This window comes from Mesoplodon densirostris, chromosome 20 (assembly GCF_025265405.1).
Source record: "Mesoplodon densirostris isolate mMesDen1 chromosome 20, mMesDen1 primary haplotype, whole genome shotgun sequence".
In the NCBI taxonomy this organism is placed as follows: domain Eukaryota; kingdom Metazoa; phylum Chordata; class Mammalia; order Artiodactyla; family Ziphiidae; genus Mesoplodon; species Mesoplodon densirostris.
Genome location: NC_082680.1, coordinates 12,022,435 through 12,038,820, shown reverse-complemented (window position 1 = coordinate 12,038,820; position 16,386 = coordinate 12,022,435).

Here is a 16,386-nt window from a genome sequence, read left to right as displayed (position 1 = left end):
TGGGCGCCTCGGCCTGAGGACGCTGGTTTCGAGCGGGGCCAAAGTAAACAAAGATCGCCTCCATTTTTTCTGATTATGCAGAAAATCGAATGTAGGCAAGCGAGGCATTCTGAGGCCGTCCGGTCTCTGGGCATTTAGGAATGTGCAGGTGTATATTAGCTTAAAAGTATTATACTAATAATAAAGGTAAATGATAACGTTTAATCCAGTTCGATGTTGCCTTGTGGAGCCCAGTCTTTGAAACTATTCCTGACCCCGCAGACTTGGGTTTGGTTTCCGCAGTTCATCCCGGGCAGTACTGCTTCCTTTAGGGTGGATTTTTGGTCAGTAACATAAACGCTGCGCCAGTACCTTCGGTCTCCGTCGTATTTCCTTAAATTAACAAACTGTAACCCCCTAGCTGGACGGATATCCAGGAGGCGGCTTGGAAAAGTGCGTTTGTTTCCGCGCCCCCAAACTTCCCCTCTTAGAGCTGTATTTTTCTTTGCATTTTTTCCATTTTAGAATGTCCACACTTAAGACATAGCTGCCGGCTTGCTTATTGTTATGTTTCCAATATTAGGTATTTGGGTATTTTATGATTAATAAAATTTAATAATAAGTTAAAATCAGTGATACTTACAATTTATCATTCTTGTCACTTATATAAGTGACAAGAATGATAAATTAGGAAATAAAAAAATTTTCCTCTCACTAAATGTGGATTCTAATTTTAAAATAAATCAGAATAATCAAACAAGGAAAAAAAAGGAATGGTCACTTAGATGGGATTAACAAAAAGCCAGGTAATTTATATACATGCTGGAACAAGCAAAATTCAGCTATTATGTGAAAATAGAGCCCATTTTCCTGTCGTGCCCAATGAAAGTGCATAAAAACAGAGGCACAGAGAAATTTTTTAAGCTTAGGATTTTGCTTCTAGTTTTTCTCTTCTTTCCTCTTTTTCCCCGAAACTTTAGAGGGGTGAAAAGAAGTGGAAACCTGGCACTTTATTTTTTTTTTAACATCTTTATTGGAGTATAATTGCTTTACAATGTTGTGTTAGTTTCTGCTGTATAACAGTGAATCAGCTATATTTATACAAATATCCCCATATCCCCTCCCTCTTGCGTCTCCCTCCTACCCTCCCTATCCCACCCCTCTAGGTGGTCACAAAGCACCAAGCTGATCTCCCCGTGCTATGTGGCTGCTTCCCACTAGCTATCTGTTTCACATTTGGTAGTGTACATATGTCCATGCCACTCTCTCACTTCGTCCCAGCTTACCCTTCTCCCTCCCCGTGTCCTCAAGTCCATTCTCTACATCTGCGTCTTTATTCCTGTCCTGCCCCTAGGTTTTTCAGAACCATTTTTTTTTAGATTCCGTATATATGTATTAGCATACGGTATTCGTTTTTCTCTTTCTGACTTACTTCACTCTGTAGGACAGACTCTAGGTCCATCCACCTCACTACAAATAACTCAATTTCATTCCTTTTTATGGCTGAGTAATATTCCATTGTATATATGTGCCACATCTTCTTTATTCATTCATCTGTCGATGGACCCTTAGGTTGCTTCCACGTCCTAAACCTGGCACTTTAAAAGACTGGAGAAATTTCATGGTTTTTCCTTTCATGAATTCTTTGGCGAGAGAAGGGGGAGGTAGCAAGTAAAAGAATCTAAGATTACGTACCTAGATGATATTTGTACATTTTAATCCAAGAATTTTCTCACTTTTTTTCTTTTTGCCCTGTAGCCTTCCACCCACGGGCTTCATTGCCTTGAAGGGAGTGCAAAGAGAGCCTGGATTTCAAAATTAATTGTTAAAGTTATAATAAAAGCATTACGGTCTGAAAGCTGGAGTATTTGTTATTTGCAAAAGCCAGCTGCTTTACTGGAAAGATGCATGTCTTTTTTTTTTTTTTTTCTTTTCTTTTCTTTCTTAAAAGGTTGACTTTGCATATGAAGATTTGGGGAATAGACCACGGACCACAAAGTTAAGAATGATAGCATATATTCTACTAGGAAAAAAAAAAAAAAAAAAGCCTTCTCACCATATGCAGACCAATTCCCAGACTGGAGGGAGGGAGAATTCAGAGAGAAAAGGTGAGAAGGGAACTTGTGAAAACCAGTGAGGGTGGGGCTGAGTGGGGAGGAGGAAGTGTTGGCTCTGCCTGGACCTTTGGGAGAAGACAGTCCACTAGTGCCCAGTGTGGGTTGGCCTTTATAAGAGAAGAAATGAGCCTAGAGAAGGCCTTTTATAGCTCTGGTAATTAACTATACGATTCCCTCCTCCTCCCCCAACACACACACACACACACACACACACACACACCTTGTCTCTCACAGGCCTTAGAGGAATCCAAAAAGTTCCACAAGGAGAGAGAAAGAGAGGAATGCTGAAGTGCCCCCAGCCACCATGGTCCACATGAGGCTGAAGGGGTGGACCGTTCAGTTCCAAAAGGAGGAAAGGCATCAGCTAGTTCTTAACAGACCCGTGAGATCCAGGTGGAGCCAGATCAACAGGGCAGAGCCCTCAAGCTCTCATGCAAGGACCAGTATGTGCTGGGAGAAGAGACAGTTTGCTCCCGGGGGATCCCACAGGGAAGAAAGCCCAGAAGGAAAGAAGCACAGAGACCATGTCAGAATGATACCTAAGGCTCTCCTCCCACCACTGCCCCCGTCAGAGGAGAACAGAGATCTAATCAGCTGAGAACAATCCACCACCGCTCCCCACACTGAGGTTTAGGCCACAAGTGACTGAATTCTCTTAACATCACGCGAGTAGGTTTTCCCCTCCAAGTGGAAACAAATGTATTGAAACTGCTGCTACGCGTATCTCAAGAAATCCAGTAAAAATTCCATTGGCAGGCTGGCCTTTCTGGAAAATGGCTTCCCCAAGGAGCAACCTGAAGGGGGTGGCCCTGCTCCTGAAAGGGATTCTAGAAGCCCCAGAGGATCAGGGAAACACTTGGGAGGAAGGTCTGCATGTGGAGTACAGAGATTTGTGTACAGCGAATACTCTAGTCAGTGTCATGGCCAAGGTTATGGCTTGACTTGTGAGCATTATAGTGAACGGAAAATTTTTACATCAAGCAATGAATGAGGTCACAAATCAGTCAAATCACAGTGGTGATAAGATGTGTGTCCTGTAAGTCGAAGATGAGGATGTTTTAAGAAGGGAATAGTCCCCTGTGTCACAAGCTGTTGTGAAAATTAATAAAGAGAAACTTCATTTACACTGGAGTGGGGCGGCCAGCAGGGAGCGCTCTAATGCCCTACCACTCAGGGTCAATTGTAGACCCAACAGGAAGAGAGGTACCTTTGCACCTCCAACAGGAAGAAGGCCACCACTTTACTACCCAGCAGGAGGATGAATTTCTCCTCGCCCAGCAACAGCCTAGCCAATGAGAGGCTGCCACAATCAGCCAATGAAAAACCAGTACACTTCAAACTCCCAGTTTCCTCCAATGGACTCCATCTCCTCTTCTATGAAACAGCCCTCCTCTCCTTTTGTCTCTGGACTTGCCTATTGTTTGCCTGGGTTTGCAAGTTCTGAATTGCAATTCTTTGCTGTTCCCGAGTAAACCCATTTTGCTGGGAAAGTAACTGGCTGTTTTATTGTTTTAGGTAAACAGTGTGGAGACATCAAGTAAGAGGAATACTAGTATTAATGGATTTAGAGACTGGAACCATCGGCTAGCTTAGCAAAAGTAGTTTTGGTGGTGTGATAGAGGTAGACTCAAATAGTGGAGTAACTTCAGAAGATATTTGGCTGTGAAGGAGAGAAGAGAGAGGAAGCTGGAGAGAGTCATGGGGTCCAGGCAGCTTTTAAATTTAAGATGGGAGTAGCTTGAGCATGTGTACCTGCTGATTGGGAGGTTACCCTACCCTCTTAGATTCAGTGACTCAGGCCCGTGAATTAAGCTGACAAAAGACAGGTTAACAGGAGAAAATGCATACAGCTGAAAAACGATTTCCAATTTTACGTGCCCAAGGCTTCACAGAAAAGAAGTAAAAAACCCAAAGAAGTGGTTAGATTTGGGGGCTTATATACCATTTTAACAAAGGGAGATAAACTGTGACTAGACAAAAGAAAGGGATTTGGGCTTTGAGGGATAATAAGTTGTGGGAAGGTGAACTAGGAACGAAATGGAAGATAAGGGTTTTTTTTGAGTAAGGTTGTTATGCAAACTCATCATGGTGCTGGCCCTCTGTCTCCTGTGATAAAGGCTGCTCTCCTCATCCTGGTACAGGAGAGGGGGGACATTTATGCCACCGTCACAAAGGGAAATCTACGCCCTGCTTTTGGGCAGTTAAGAGGAGGGCAAAGGACTCTTCCTGTATTTGTTGATTCTCAACTTCCTTCTGCTCAAAATAGAGTGTCATATTTTGGGGTGGCATATACCGAACCCTTCAAAGGAGTCCCTAAGGAGGCCAGACCCTACATTCAGAGGGCTGAATGACCGTCTTTAGGGACCAGGCTGGCTTGGGCACAACGTGCATCTTGGCAGTGACCCCTGATGGACAAGGGCTGGAGGCCCAACTTTGGTTTTTTGGACACTACAGATATGCCAGTGATTCTCGTGTGACCCTAGAGATGGGAGGAGACCCAAACATGACTGAGATTGAATATCTCATCACACAGGCAAGTTGACTTAATATGACTTAGTAACTTCAAAATGCATTTTTTTTACTACTTGTTTTAGAGTAAAATTCATAACCATTAGCTATATATTATCTCATTAAAACTCACAATTGGGCTTCCCTGGTGGCGCAGTGGTTGAGAGTCCGCCTGCCGATGCAGGGGACACGGGTTCGTGCCCCAGTCCGGGATGATCCAACATGCCGCGAAGCGGCTGGGCCCGTGAGCCATGGCCGCTGAGCCTGTGCTCTGCAACGGGAGCGGCCACAACAGTGGCCCGCGTACCGCAAAAAAAACAAAAAAAAAACCTCACAATAATCCTACGAAGCTGGTATTACTGTCATCACCATGACGCAGGGGACATCAAGCCTTAAAGGGGTAAATAACTCAATTACTCACAGCTATTCAGGTGGTGCTGGGAACCACCTGGAAGGGACTGCCCCCCTCCATCCTACTTTGCATAATCATTGGTTATGGACTTTTCAGTTTTGAATTTGGCTAAGCCTTTATTTTGAAGTGGTTTCTCCCGAATTCCTTTATGAGAAGTTGAATTCATTTCATAGCACCCACTGTATAGATCCACTTGGTCACCGCAGCTAGAAGCCAAGGTGCCTTGGTGGAGAACAGGGACACTGTTTCCCCTACAGGAGGGCACAGAAAGACACTCAAGTGTCACCCACTACACGCCCCGAAACCCACTTGCTCTCAACCACGCAGGGAAGGGAAATTCTGGCTCAATGTTATTAAAAAACAAAACCTTAAAGAAAAAAAGAAAAGTCAAAGGAACATCTATAAGAGAGTTCTTTGTAACGGTTTGGTAATCCGAACAGAAAAACCTTTGATAAGATCTCTGGGAGAGCGAAAGTAATTCTCCTCTCTCACTCTCTGAGTAGGGATGGCTGCGGGTCAACCCTGAAACAAAATGACCTATTCCACCAGCATCAATGAGGCTCTAATCCTGGAGGAAGGAAGTGGGGTCCGGTTTCCACTGCTGCTATAAAAAAACTCAGGGCTTTGTTTCTCAGGATTGCTTTTCCAGTAGTTGTGACACACGGAGGTTTGCTTTGGCAGGAAAAACGCCTTCGGAACTCAAAGGGCTGTTTTAGCCCGAGCCGCGCTGAGCTCGCGGGATGTTCCTCCCTGAGGCCACTGGGTGGCGCTCGAGGAGCCGGGATGGCGGGTCCGAAGGGCAACATGCAGAGGTGACTCCGAAGAAGAGGAGTGAGGCCAACCCTCCTCCCAAAGCCATTTTCAGTGTGGACAGTCGCGGTTTTCTCCCTCTTCTATAAAGAAGGAATAAAAGCATATTTAGAAATGATGTTTTTACTTGGAAAATGCTATTTTTATTGGTCTGTAAAAGACCATCGGTATCAGAGCGTGCAAACGCAACGTCAAGGCCGGCGCCGGGCTCCACCCTTCCAGCTCCTGGCCCGCAGCCCCTCCTGCACGGAAAGAGCCAAGTGGGCTCGTGCACGCCCTTGCCCCTTGGTTAGGCCCTCGGGCCCCAGCATCTCCTCGTTGCTCACCGGCACCGCCGATGGGCTTCCCCTGCATTTTGAGTTCCGGTACCACCCCCTTGCACCTCCCCAGGGAGCAGCCAGGCCTTAGAGGTCAACTCTTCCCCTGGTCTGCTCTCTTGAATAAACTTGCTTAGCAATTTCCCTCTTCAAAACCAAACCACGCTAGAAACAAGGGGTCCCTATCGGCCCTCCGTTGCCCCTTTAGCTACATATTGCCCATCGCTTGCTTCCCCTTCTCAACAAGCGGGATGGATTTGGCTGTGAGCGCAGCCTCGACTTCCTCCCTCCTATTTACTCAAATCCACCCTGATTTAGTTTATGTTTAGTTTTTGTTTGATACTGATCACCCCTATCTCCTTCTCCCCTTGGGTCCCCCCATGGCTCCTGAGACTTATCTCCCTTGGGCTTCCTCCCAGGCTCTGCCCTCCCAGGCCCCACCCCTCCTAGACCTGCCCCCCCAATGCGCCCCCCCTTTCTGGGATCCACTTGCGTGCAGCACTCTGCAGACCTGTGGAAGGGAGTCCACAAAAGGCCCCACTCCAGCAGGGGGTAAAGACTTGGGCCTGCTGGACAAGGTGACGAGTTTTTTTTTTTAATTTATTTTGTTTATTTATTTTTGTTTGCGTTGGGTCTTCTTTGCTGCACGCGGGCTTTCTCTAATTGTGGTGAGCGGGGGCTACTCTTGGTTATGGTGCACAGGCTTCTCACTGCAGTGGCTTCTCTCGTTGCGGAGCATGGGCTCTAGGCATGCAGCCTTCAGTAGTTGTGGCTCGCGGGCTCAGTAGTTGTGGCTCGCGGGCTTAATTGCTCCGCAATGGCATGTGGGATCTTCCCGGACCAGGGCTTGAACCCGTGTCCCCTGCATTGGCAGGCGGATTCTTAACCACTGCACCACCAGGGAAGTCCAGGTGACGAGTTCTTGATCCGCATTTATTTTTACTGTTAGAAGGACCTTTGCTAAGGATCTTGAGTACTGGGTAGATTCCCAAGCTCAGAGGATACATGTATCCCCTACATGCCGCGGGGCTTGTGGGGGAGAGAGGGTTGGAAAGTGTGTGAAGGGTGTTCAGTGCTGGGCTAGCAGTTGGGACCCCACTTCACAGACCCTTAATCCTCGTGTGAGAGGCAGACCCGGGGGCCACTTGGGGAGGGCTTGGGGAGGGTCAGCATCCCTCCCTGGGCTCCCCCAAGGAAGGCTGGAACCCTGGCGCTCCAGTTATTTACTGCTCTCTGAAAAACTGATGAAGCAGATCAGGTCTGCAATTTGGACAGGAATGAGGGCATGGGACAAGCCTCTTCTCGGCTCCACGAGGTATCAGCTGGGGCACGTCAGGGGGCTGAGGATCCACTTACAAGATGGCTTTCGCACATAGCTGGATAGTTGGCGTTGGCTGTTGGTTGAGAGCTTGGGGGCTTGGTTCCTGTCCCCACGGGCCTCTCTATCATCAGCTTGGCCTTTCTCAACCAGTCTGCTGGCTGGTTGCCAAGAGACAAGAAGTGGAAGTTACCAGTTTCTTAAGGCCTGGGCCCCAAACTGACACAGTGATTATCTTGCATCCACTGTATTCTATTGGTTAAATAGTTGCCAGGCTCAAGTTCAAGAGTAGAGGCCAGAGATGCCACCTAGTGATCGAAGGAGTATCAGAGAACTGGGGGCCATGTTTTCAAACTGCCACATGTAGGATCCTGCCTTTACCCCTCTCTCCTCCTCCATCCTTTTAGGTTGGGACTGGGTGGGGACAGTCAGTAAAGTGAAGCCCAGAAAGTTATGGCATGGATCACACCTTTCTTTCTCCACCCCAGCCTTAGGGCTGCTTCCCTCAGTGGTGGTCAAGCTTGCACATGAAAGAAAGGCCGTGGTAATTTAATGTGTCCCTTCCGGGAGGGTGAAGAGGAGGGGAGGGGAGGAAGAAGTTTCAGGGAGCTTCAAGCAAGCTGTGGCTTCCATCGGGGCAAGAGGAATTATCTGAGTGAAGGGAAGAGAGGTGAACAGAACAGCAGAAGCATTTCTCAGTGTTTCTGAGAGGCCTCGGCCCCGAGGGCCTGCTTTCAAAGTACAGAGCAGAGTTCCTGCCCGTTACTGTGATGGTTATAGGTGGGTTATTATCATTAGAATGAGTTTAAGCTTCTTTTCCCTGTTCTTTCATTGTGCTTCAAAAGTAATAGAAATGAAGAGTCACGAGGCCCAGCCAGCTCAGGAGTTTTCCTCTGAGGTTGGTGACGAGGAAGTGAGGCGTCGTGCCAGTGAAGCTGGACACCTGTGATGCAGATCATCAGCTGAAGCCGCTAATTAACCTCACAAACGCTGCCAAGCAACTATGCGGGTAATGACCGTCTCCCTCCAGACCCAGCCCAGTCTTGAGCCCATGACCTTGAGCGACACTGTACCGCCCATGGCTATTCTCTAAAGGGGAGAAGGATGGCAGGCAGCGGACTGGCTCCTTGCAATCATGAAGGTAACGAAAGACATAAATATACGCAGTACCAAGGCTTGCAGGGTGAGAGTGGCTCAGTGCCGAGAACCTCAGTGGCCTTTTTACACCAAGTAGGCACGTTTTCCTGATAGAATTGTCTTCCTTTTGCAAGCATTGAATTAATGTCTCTTACACACACACGCCCTCCTGCCTCTATCTGACCAGATTTCAGAATGGCCTTCACCAGGAAGACTTTCTAAAGTGCAGTGAATGAGGTGAACATTTATCTTTTGTTTTGTTTTTATTTTTTGGCTGTGCCGCACGGCACGTGGGATCTTAGTTCCCCAACCGGGGATTGAACCCATGCCTCATGCATTGGAAGTGCAGAGTCTTGACCTTTGGAACTCCAGGGAAGTTCCGTGAACATTCATCTTCAAGGAGTTTCCACCCAAGGGGACAAGAGAGTCCAGGGATGTTGCTATAGCAATCGGTTTGGGATTCAGGAATGATTTCTCTGGGAATCCCTTCCGCCTCCATCAACACGCACCAGATGAGCTCGTGAAAAGCTGAAGCCCAGCTCCCTCTGAGACAGCTTAGCATGGGTGGATTGGGAGATTTCATGGGATTCTGATGATCTACAATTTAGATCATCAAAGACGAAGGGCAGGGGAGTCCGTGAGGGAGGCCGGGCAGCAGATGGAGAAAAAGGAGACGTTGGGAACGAGGCTGCCTGCAGCCACGAAAGAGCACATCCTCCAGGGTCCTGGGTTTAAATTTTGGCCCCATTTTTTAGGACTTTTGGAAAGACGCTTTTTTTTTTTTTTTTTTTTTTTTTGCGGTACGCGGGCCTCTCACTGTTGTGCCCTCTCCCGTTGCGGAGCACAGGCTCCGGACACACAGGCTCAGCGGCCATGGCTCACGGGTCCAGCCGCTCCGCGGCATGTGGGATCCTCCTGGACCGGGGCACGAACCTGCGTCCCCTGCATCGGCAGGCAGACTCTCAACCACTGCGCCTCCAGGGAAGCCCGGCAAGAACCTTTTTAAGTTTCAGTGTCAATATCTAAACAGTGGGGATTAAAATAGCTACCTCGATAGAGTTGCTGTGAGAATTACATGAGATGATGGATATTTGGCCGTGGCTGGAGGGTAGGGGTTAAGTAATGGGCATGAACGTGTGCATTTCGGGGGCAGGAACTGGTCTGGTTGGTGTTGGGGAGGAGAGTGAGGTCAGTGTGCAAGAGAGTGGGGTGTGATTGTGAAATCACGCAGAATATTGGTGCTAGGAGATTGGATGTACCACTTCCCAGATGAGTCATCTGAACCCCAGAGAATGAAGTAATTTATCAAATGAACGCTGTGTCTGCAATACCATCTGAACATGTGGCCTCAAACATACAAGATCTTTGAGGGCAGAGGCTGTAACTTACCCATCTTTGCAAAGCCCTGCAAACCCCAGCACATCATATTGGGGCTCAGTGACTACTTCTTGAATGAGGGCAGCACGAGCTCACTAAAGGAATGTGGTCAGGGGCTTCCCTGGTGGCGCAGTGGTTGAGAGTCCGCCTGCCGATGCAGGGGACACGGGTTCATGCCCCGGTCCGGGAAGATCCCACATGCCGCGGAGCGGCTGGGCCCGTGAGCCGTGGCCGCTGAGCCTGCGTGTCCAGAGCCTGTGCTCCGCAACGGGAGAGGCCACAACAGCGAGAGGCCCGCGTACCGCAAAAAAAAAAAAAAAAAAAAAAGAGTGTGGTCAGTGTACTGATGCTTTAGTGGTCCTCTACACGTCACCAACCAATCAGGTCAAAACCCATCTGTCTTAGAGTGATTAGGTTAAAACATTTTTATGTGTTCAGGCCTGACAATTTTTTCTCGTATGTTTTCGGGGTTTTGTGTCATGCTTAGAGATAGCTTTCTCTTCTCGATTCCTCTAAACCTGCACATCCGTGTTCCGGTCACACACGTTTCTGATTTCAGCTGTTCCCCTGTCAAGTCCAATCCACCTGGGTGCTCTGGTGGGAGTAAGCCCATACAGCCTTCCTCCCGCAGGGGGGAGGGGTGGGGGAGGGACTGGGGAGGGGCGTGGCTGGGGGCGTGACCCCGGAGTAGGTTGCTATGTGAGCTTTGGCCAGTTCCTTCACCTCTCTGTGTCTCCATCCCTCAGCTGTAAAAGGGGATAACAGTAGAACCCACCTCAGAGGTATGAGGTCAGGAGTGATTGAGGTAACACATAGCGCTAACAACTGTGGCTGGCGCAGAGTGTATACTTAGAAAACCTTGAATATCCTGTTATCATCCACCCTGCACCATCTCTTAAGGACCTTCAAGATGATGGGCAGAAATCTGGGTCCCCACAATTCCAGCGCTTGGGCAGTGGACAGAGCCCCGGCAGCGCTGCCCCCAAGGCCTGGGAAGCAGCGTCCAGCTCTGTCTGCCCCAAGGGTGACCCGGGAAGGGCCAGGCCTGCAGGAGGGCCGGCTGCGCAGGGCTGAGAGAGGGCGGGTGGACGGAGCGCGGAGCCAAGGCTGGAACTGCGGGGATCCGGCTCACTCTCATCGCTAGGAGTCTCTAGAAGCGTGGTCGGCGGCTGATTCACCAGCTTGTGGGCTCCTTCTCAGAGTGAAAACTCTCTTGGGTGCCCTTCCAGCCTCTTTCAGCCTTGCCGTCCCAGTAGGATCGGTGTGCTTTTTTAATAAAGGAAATTAAACGCACATACAGTTTAAATAATTAACAAATCGAGGATTAAGGATAGAGATTTCCTGGCTTTGCCTGGGTTGAAGCCAGCCTCTTAACAAAGGGCAGCTGATGTACGGCCTCTGCAGGGCACGCAGACGCAGGTCCGCGCCAGCCTGCGAGCCCGCCTGGCGCGCGGGGAGGGCAAACCCTGTCTGGGATGCTCCTGCCCTCGCCCTCGCTCCGGAGGCCAGGTGAGGGGCGAGCCCCAGAGCAGGGCGCGCCAGGCTGCCCACGGCCCGGCGGCTGGCATTCCCTTCTAGCTTGGGGGTTCGCTGGGTGGGCTGCAATGGGCAGAAGCCCCATGTGTTGTTTGTAAGCCCCTCCTTCTTCCTGACAGCGCGGCTTCTGCCCACCGGGGCCAGGTGTGGTCCCACAGCCAGCACTCCTCTTTACCATCACAGCGGGCGACCCGCTCTGCCTCTTTCCTTCTCCCGCACCTGGTCTGGATGAAGCGCACCCTCCTGGAGGCAACCCGGGCTGGAAGGCTCTACCCCCGCGGGTCCCGCTCTAATTACCCTCATTCGTCATCCCTTCCTGGCTCTCGCGGCTGCCAGCCGATCAGAGTGGCTCCAGCCCCCCCGCAGCACCCAAGTTCTGCTTCCTTGGGAGCCTTCATACCTGCCAAGTGCCCCCTCTCTCCTCTTTGCCAACCTGCATTCTTCCCCTGCTCGCGTTCTCCCTCTTCACTCGTCGGCCTGGCCTGCCTTGCTAGGGCACACACCCTTCATGATGCCCGAAGCGCCCTTCCCCAACTAGCCTTTCTGGTCGACTCTTCTTTCAAAACCCTGTTCCAGTAGCTAAACTTTCTTTTAAAACCTGACCTTGCGCCCTCAGTTTCACTTTTGCTTCTCTGTACTTCCTTTGAAGTGCATATTATTACTACTGTATTACCATAGCAAAGTGGTAGTGAGTTACTTGACTGCTCCGTTTTCTAGACTTTGAGATCCTTGAAGGCAGAGCGCACATCTTATTTATTTTATTATTTTAGTAAGATATCTTAATAACATCTTACATATCTTTGTATTTCCAGAACCAAACACAGTACCTTGGGATCCTCTTTTTTTTTGTTTGTTTGTTTTCCTGAAGGAGCTATAATGAATCACTAATTCCTTGACCCTGTTTCTTTACCTCCAGAGTATTTCTTTCACTTCTTCTATCTTATACTTCCCTTACCTCACTCAGCCTATTCCTAGATATCTGCTCACGAGAACACCAAATTTTCCTTTCTTTTTTTTTTTCTGTTTTGACTGCCATGCAGCTTGTGGGATCTTAGGTCCTCCATCAGGGATTGAACCCTGGGTCCTGGCAGTGAGAGTGCTGAGTCCTACTACTGGACCAGGATTTCCAGAAAATCAAATTTCTTAAGGATGCACATTGGAATTGCTGAACTCACAGGGATTCTCCAGCTCTTTTTTTGTTTACTTGTTTCAAGGGCATGGCTCCATATTTATAGAAGAGATCTTGTCTCACTCTTGAGCATGGCAGGAGGAACACATTAAAGAAGAGTAGGTGAGGATGAAGGACAGAAGTCCATTCCATGGTCAGCCCTCAGAGCTGATGTAGTGCCTTTGATCATTCCCAAAATGGCCCCAGGGATGTGCAGGCAATGGCTGTCCTTGTTTCAGACAAGAGAAGCAGGGCGTTTGTGTAACAGAAGGAAGCCACTGGCGTGAGAATGCGGTAGCATTGTTTCCTTAAGACTAATTGTAAGGATTTATTTTTTTATTAATTAAATTTCATTTCAAATTTATTTAATTTAGTAAATTTAAGGATAATCTTGTAAGTAACCTAAGAAAATAGAATAATGCATGTGGAATGAAATGTAAACTATTAGCTTAGGTAATGAAGAAGAATTGCCTGTATCATAGGTAGAATGAACCTGGACCGGGAGGCGGAGAGAACTGACTGATCGGGAAGAAGAAAGGACACAGAAAGTGGAAATAGAAACAGGAAGGAAACAGGAAGTGAAGGCTTCTTTAATCTGATATAATTGATCCAGGACAAATCTATCCTGTGCTTCAGGTAACTCTGGATGCCAAAATGGACACATTTTTATTTATAGGCTGCTACCACTTGTCCTTTGAAACCCTCACCCCCGGCACATGGAAAACCCTCACTCAAGAACTCCGCGAGCTTGCCCCGGGCAGCTAGCCTGATTCATAAAACGCCAGAACATTGGACACTCCCTCTGTACGTTATTATAGTTTCAAATGATGATTCTCATCTGGATAAAATCTCCTTTGAGCTATTGGCGTTATTGCCTTAATTACATTTGTACCTTCAAATGCAATGCTTTATGAGAATTCTCCATTTGCTATGAAACCCACGTAGCATTTACAACAACTAAAACCAAACCAAAACGAAATCAAATACCTGACTAATTACAGAGCTTGCTGACTGGTTACCTATGAAACATTTGCAGGCTACAGATGTTTTGTTTGTTGGCCTATACAGTGTTTTAATTTTTGCATAGTTTTCAAAATTTTTAAATGTGGAGATTTCTCATAAAAGTCAGGATTTCTGACTTGTATTGAATAATTGGGAAGCCCTCTCTGGCTGTGTTTTTCTTTCCAATTCTTTGTGGGCTTTTTAGCTCCGTCTCCCCAGTGGTCTCCATTCCATCATTTGTCCTCCATTAGTTCTTTTGTTGGGTCTATCTTATTTCTGAAATGTTCCCTACTAAAGTGTCTCGCAGTTCTTAAAGTCCACAAAGCATTCCTAACTCGCAGTCCTTCTCCCCTCCTGTTCCATCTTGCAGGCACCAGGAGCATCTTTCCTGCAAGACCTTGCTTGGAGCTGACGGTGGACCCAAGAACTCCAGAAGCCTGATTAGTTTTCTTTCTACAGAACCAATCCATTTACCTAGATGATTTCACATTTCAATTCTCAACATCTAAGCATGGCCAGCACTTTTAAAGTAGAAGAATTCTTTGTCAGAAATAGGCTTTGCTTTTTCTCCTAGAGACATTTGCCAGAGGATATCATTTTTTTAAAGGAAATATAAACAACAATCTAGTGAGGAAGAAAATCCCACATCTCACAGATCTCACTCACTTCTATTTTCTTCTTATTCATGCCCAGCTCATGTGGAGGGCTTGTTCAACCCATCTGATTATGGGAAAATGCCAATTATCAAAAAGGTAAATATTCCCTAAATCTTCAATAGTATCTAAAAAGTGTGTGATTTTATTGTATTCCTGACACATTTTGATGGTTTCATGGGTTAATGGATCTTCTTATTGAATCATTGAGCAAAAGCCTTAAATAAAAACATCAAAGCCTTTATTTTATTCTTCCTCAGCCACAGGACAGACCAACCCTGCAGCCCACTTCCTTATTAGAATACTAGAACCGTCGGATTTCTGCCCACACACTGACCAGGCTTCCCTGTGGGGTAAGGAGTCCTTTTTCTAGCCCTGAACTGAATGCTATTCATTCTTCTACTGTTCACTCACTATAGTTCTTCTGATTCTGTTGAGAGAATCCAAAATTGGCAAATGCTTTGATTTACAAACCTTGATTTACAAACACAAAGGGTAAACATTTTCTAACTCTTTAGTAATTTTCCACAATATTCCAAAACATGCAACTTTATTCTGCACGTGTTGATGGTTTCATGGGTTAACGGATCTCCTGACTGAATGATGGAATTATTATTATTATTATTATTATTTTTTGCGGTACGCGGGCCTCTCACTGTTGTGGCCTCTCCGGTTGCGGAGCACAGGATACGGATGCACAGGCTCAGCGGCCATGGCTCACGGGCCCAGCCGCTCTGTGGCATGTGGGATCTTCCCGGACCGGGGCACGAACCCATGCCCCCTGCATCGGCAGGCGGACTCTCAACCACTGCGCCACCAGGGAAGGCCTGAATGATGGAATTATTAAGCCTTGCATAAATAGTAGAAGCTCCTCTTCAGAGGTGTTAGATAAAGTAGAAGTTTGGCAACAGTCTGGTGAAGTGGGGCTCTATAGACCACCGGCCTGGAAAATCCAGTTTTCAATTCAGTTTCTCCTTGGTCCTGTCCTAGGCTGGTTAACAGAAGCTGAAGCAGGTTGAGGATTGAAGCAACTTGGATTATGATGGCTGTAAGATTTAACTTTTGAAGTATAAGTATACTTAACGTGATCTGATATCTGTGTTTGTTCCTGGAAGGTTGTGTGTTAGTTCAATTTTGGTCACTGCATAATTTTCCCATTTCCTTACACTATACATTTTAGAATGCTTTACCTTGGTGCCTAATTACCTTTAAAAGGTAGTTATTTCCAACATTTCTCTTTCTGTTTTTCTGCTCATAGGCTTCTGATAAGTAGCCGTTACCCTCTTAATGAATGCGTCCATTGGAAGCTGCACTGGTAAAAAGACAATGCTTTTTATAAGGCTTTAATTTATTTCTTTTAAACAAAATTTCTCATGTTGGAGTTTCTTTAAGCAGAGCACACATGTTGATGAGCCTGGGCAAATCTGACTGCTGTACAGGCACTAGGAGTGCTGACTTTGGGGTTGTCCTCTGTCTGGTTATTTATTGCTGTGTAACCAACCATCCCAAAACTCAGTGGCTTGAAACAACAATATATTTTTCTCTCACATGGTTCAGCGGCTTGGCTGGGTTCGACTGTGTGATTCTCCCTTGCGGTCTCATGCAGCTTGCCGTCAGATGCTGGCTGGGGCTGGAGTCACTTGAAGGCACTTGGCTGGACGTCCAGGAAGGTTTCTCTGGTCACATGTCGTGTGTAGGCTGGGATGACTGCAGGGCTGGGGACTGGCTGGGTGCCTCTCTCTCCCCAAAGCCTCTCTCCATGGCGAGCGTGGGACTCCTCACAGCATAGCGATCTCAGCGTGGTAGACCTTCTTTCTGGCAGTGGCTGCCCCGAGAGCATGCCAGCCAACGAGGATGGTAGATAGTGCGAGGTTCCTCTGACCTGGCCTTGGAAGTCCGTGCCACTGAGGCTGCATTCTGTTGTTTACATGGAAGTCACAGGGCCAAATCAGATTCAAGGGGACAGGACTATACACAGGCATGGACGTCAGGCATTGTAGCCCATCAGAGACCCATCTTTGGAGTTTAGCTACTGTGTTTAATGTATCTCAA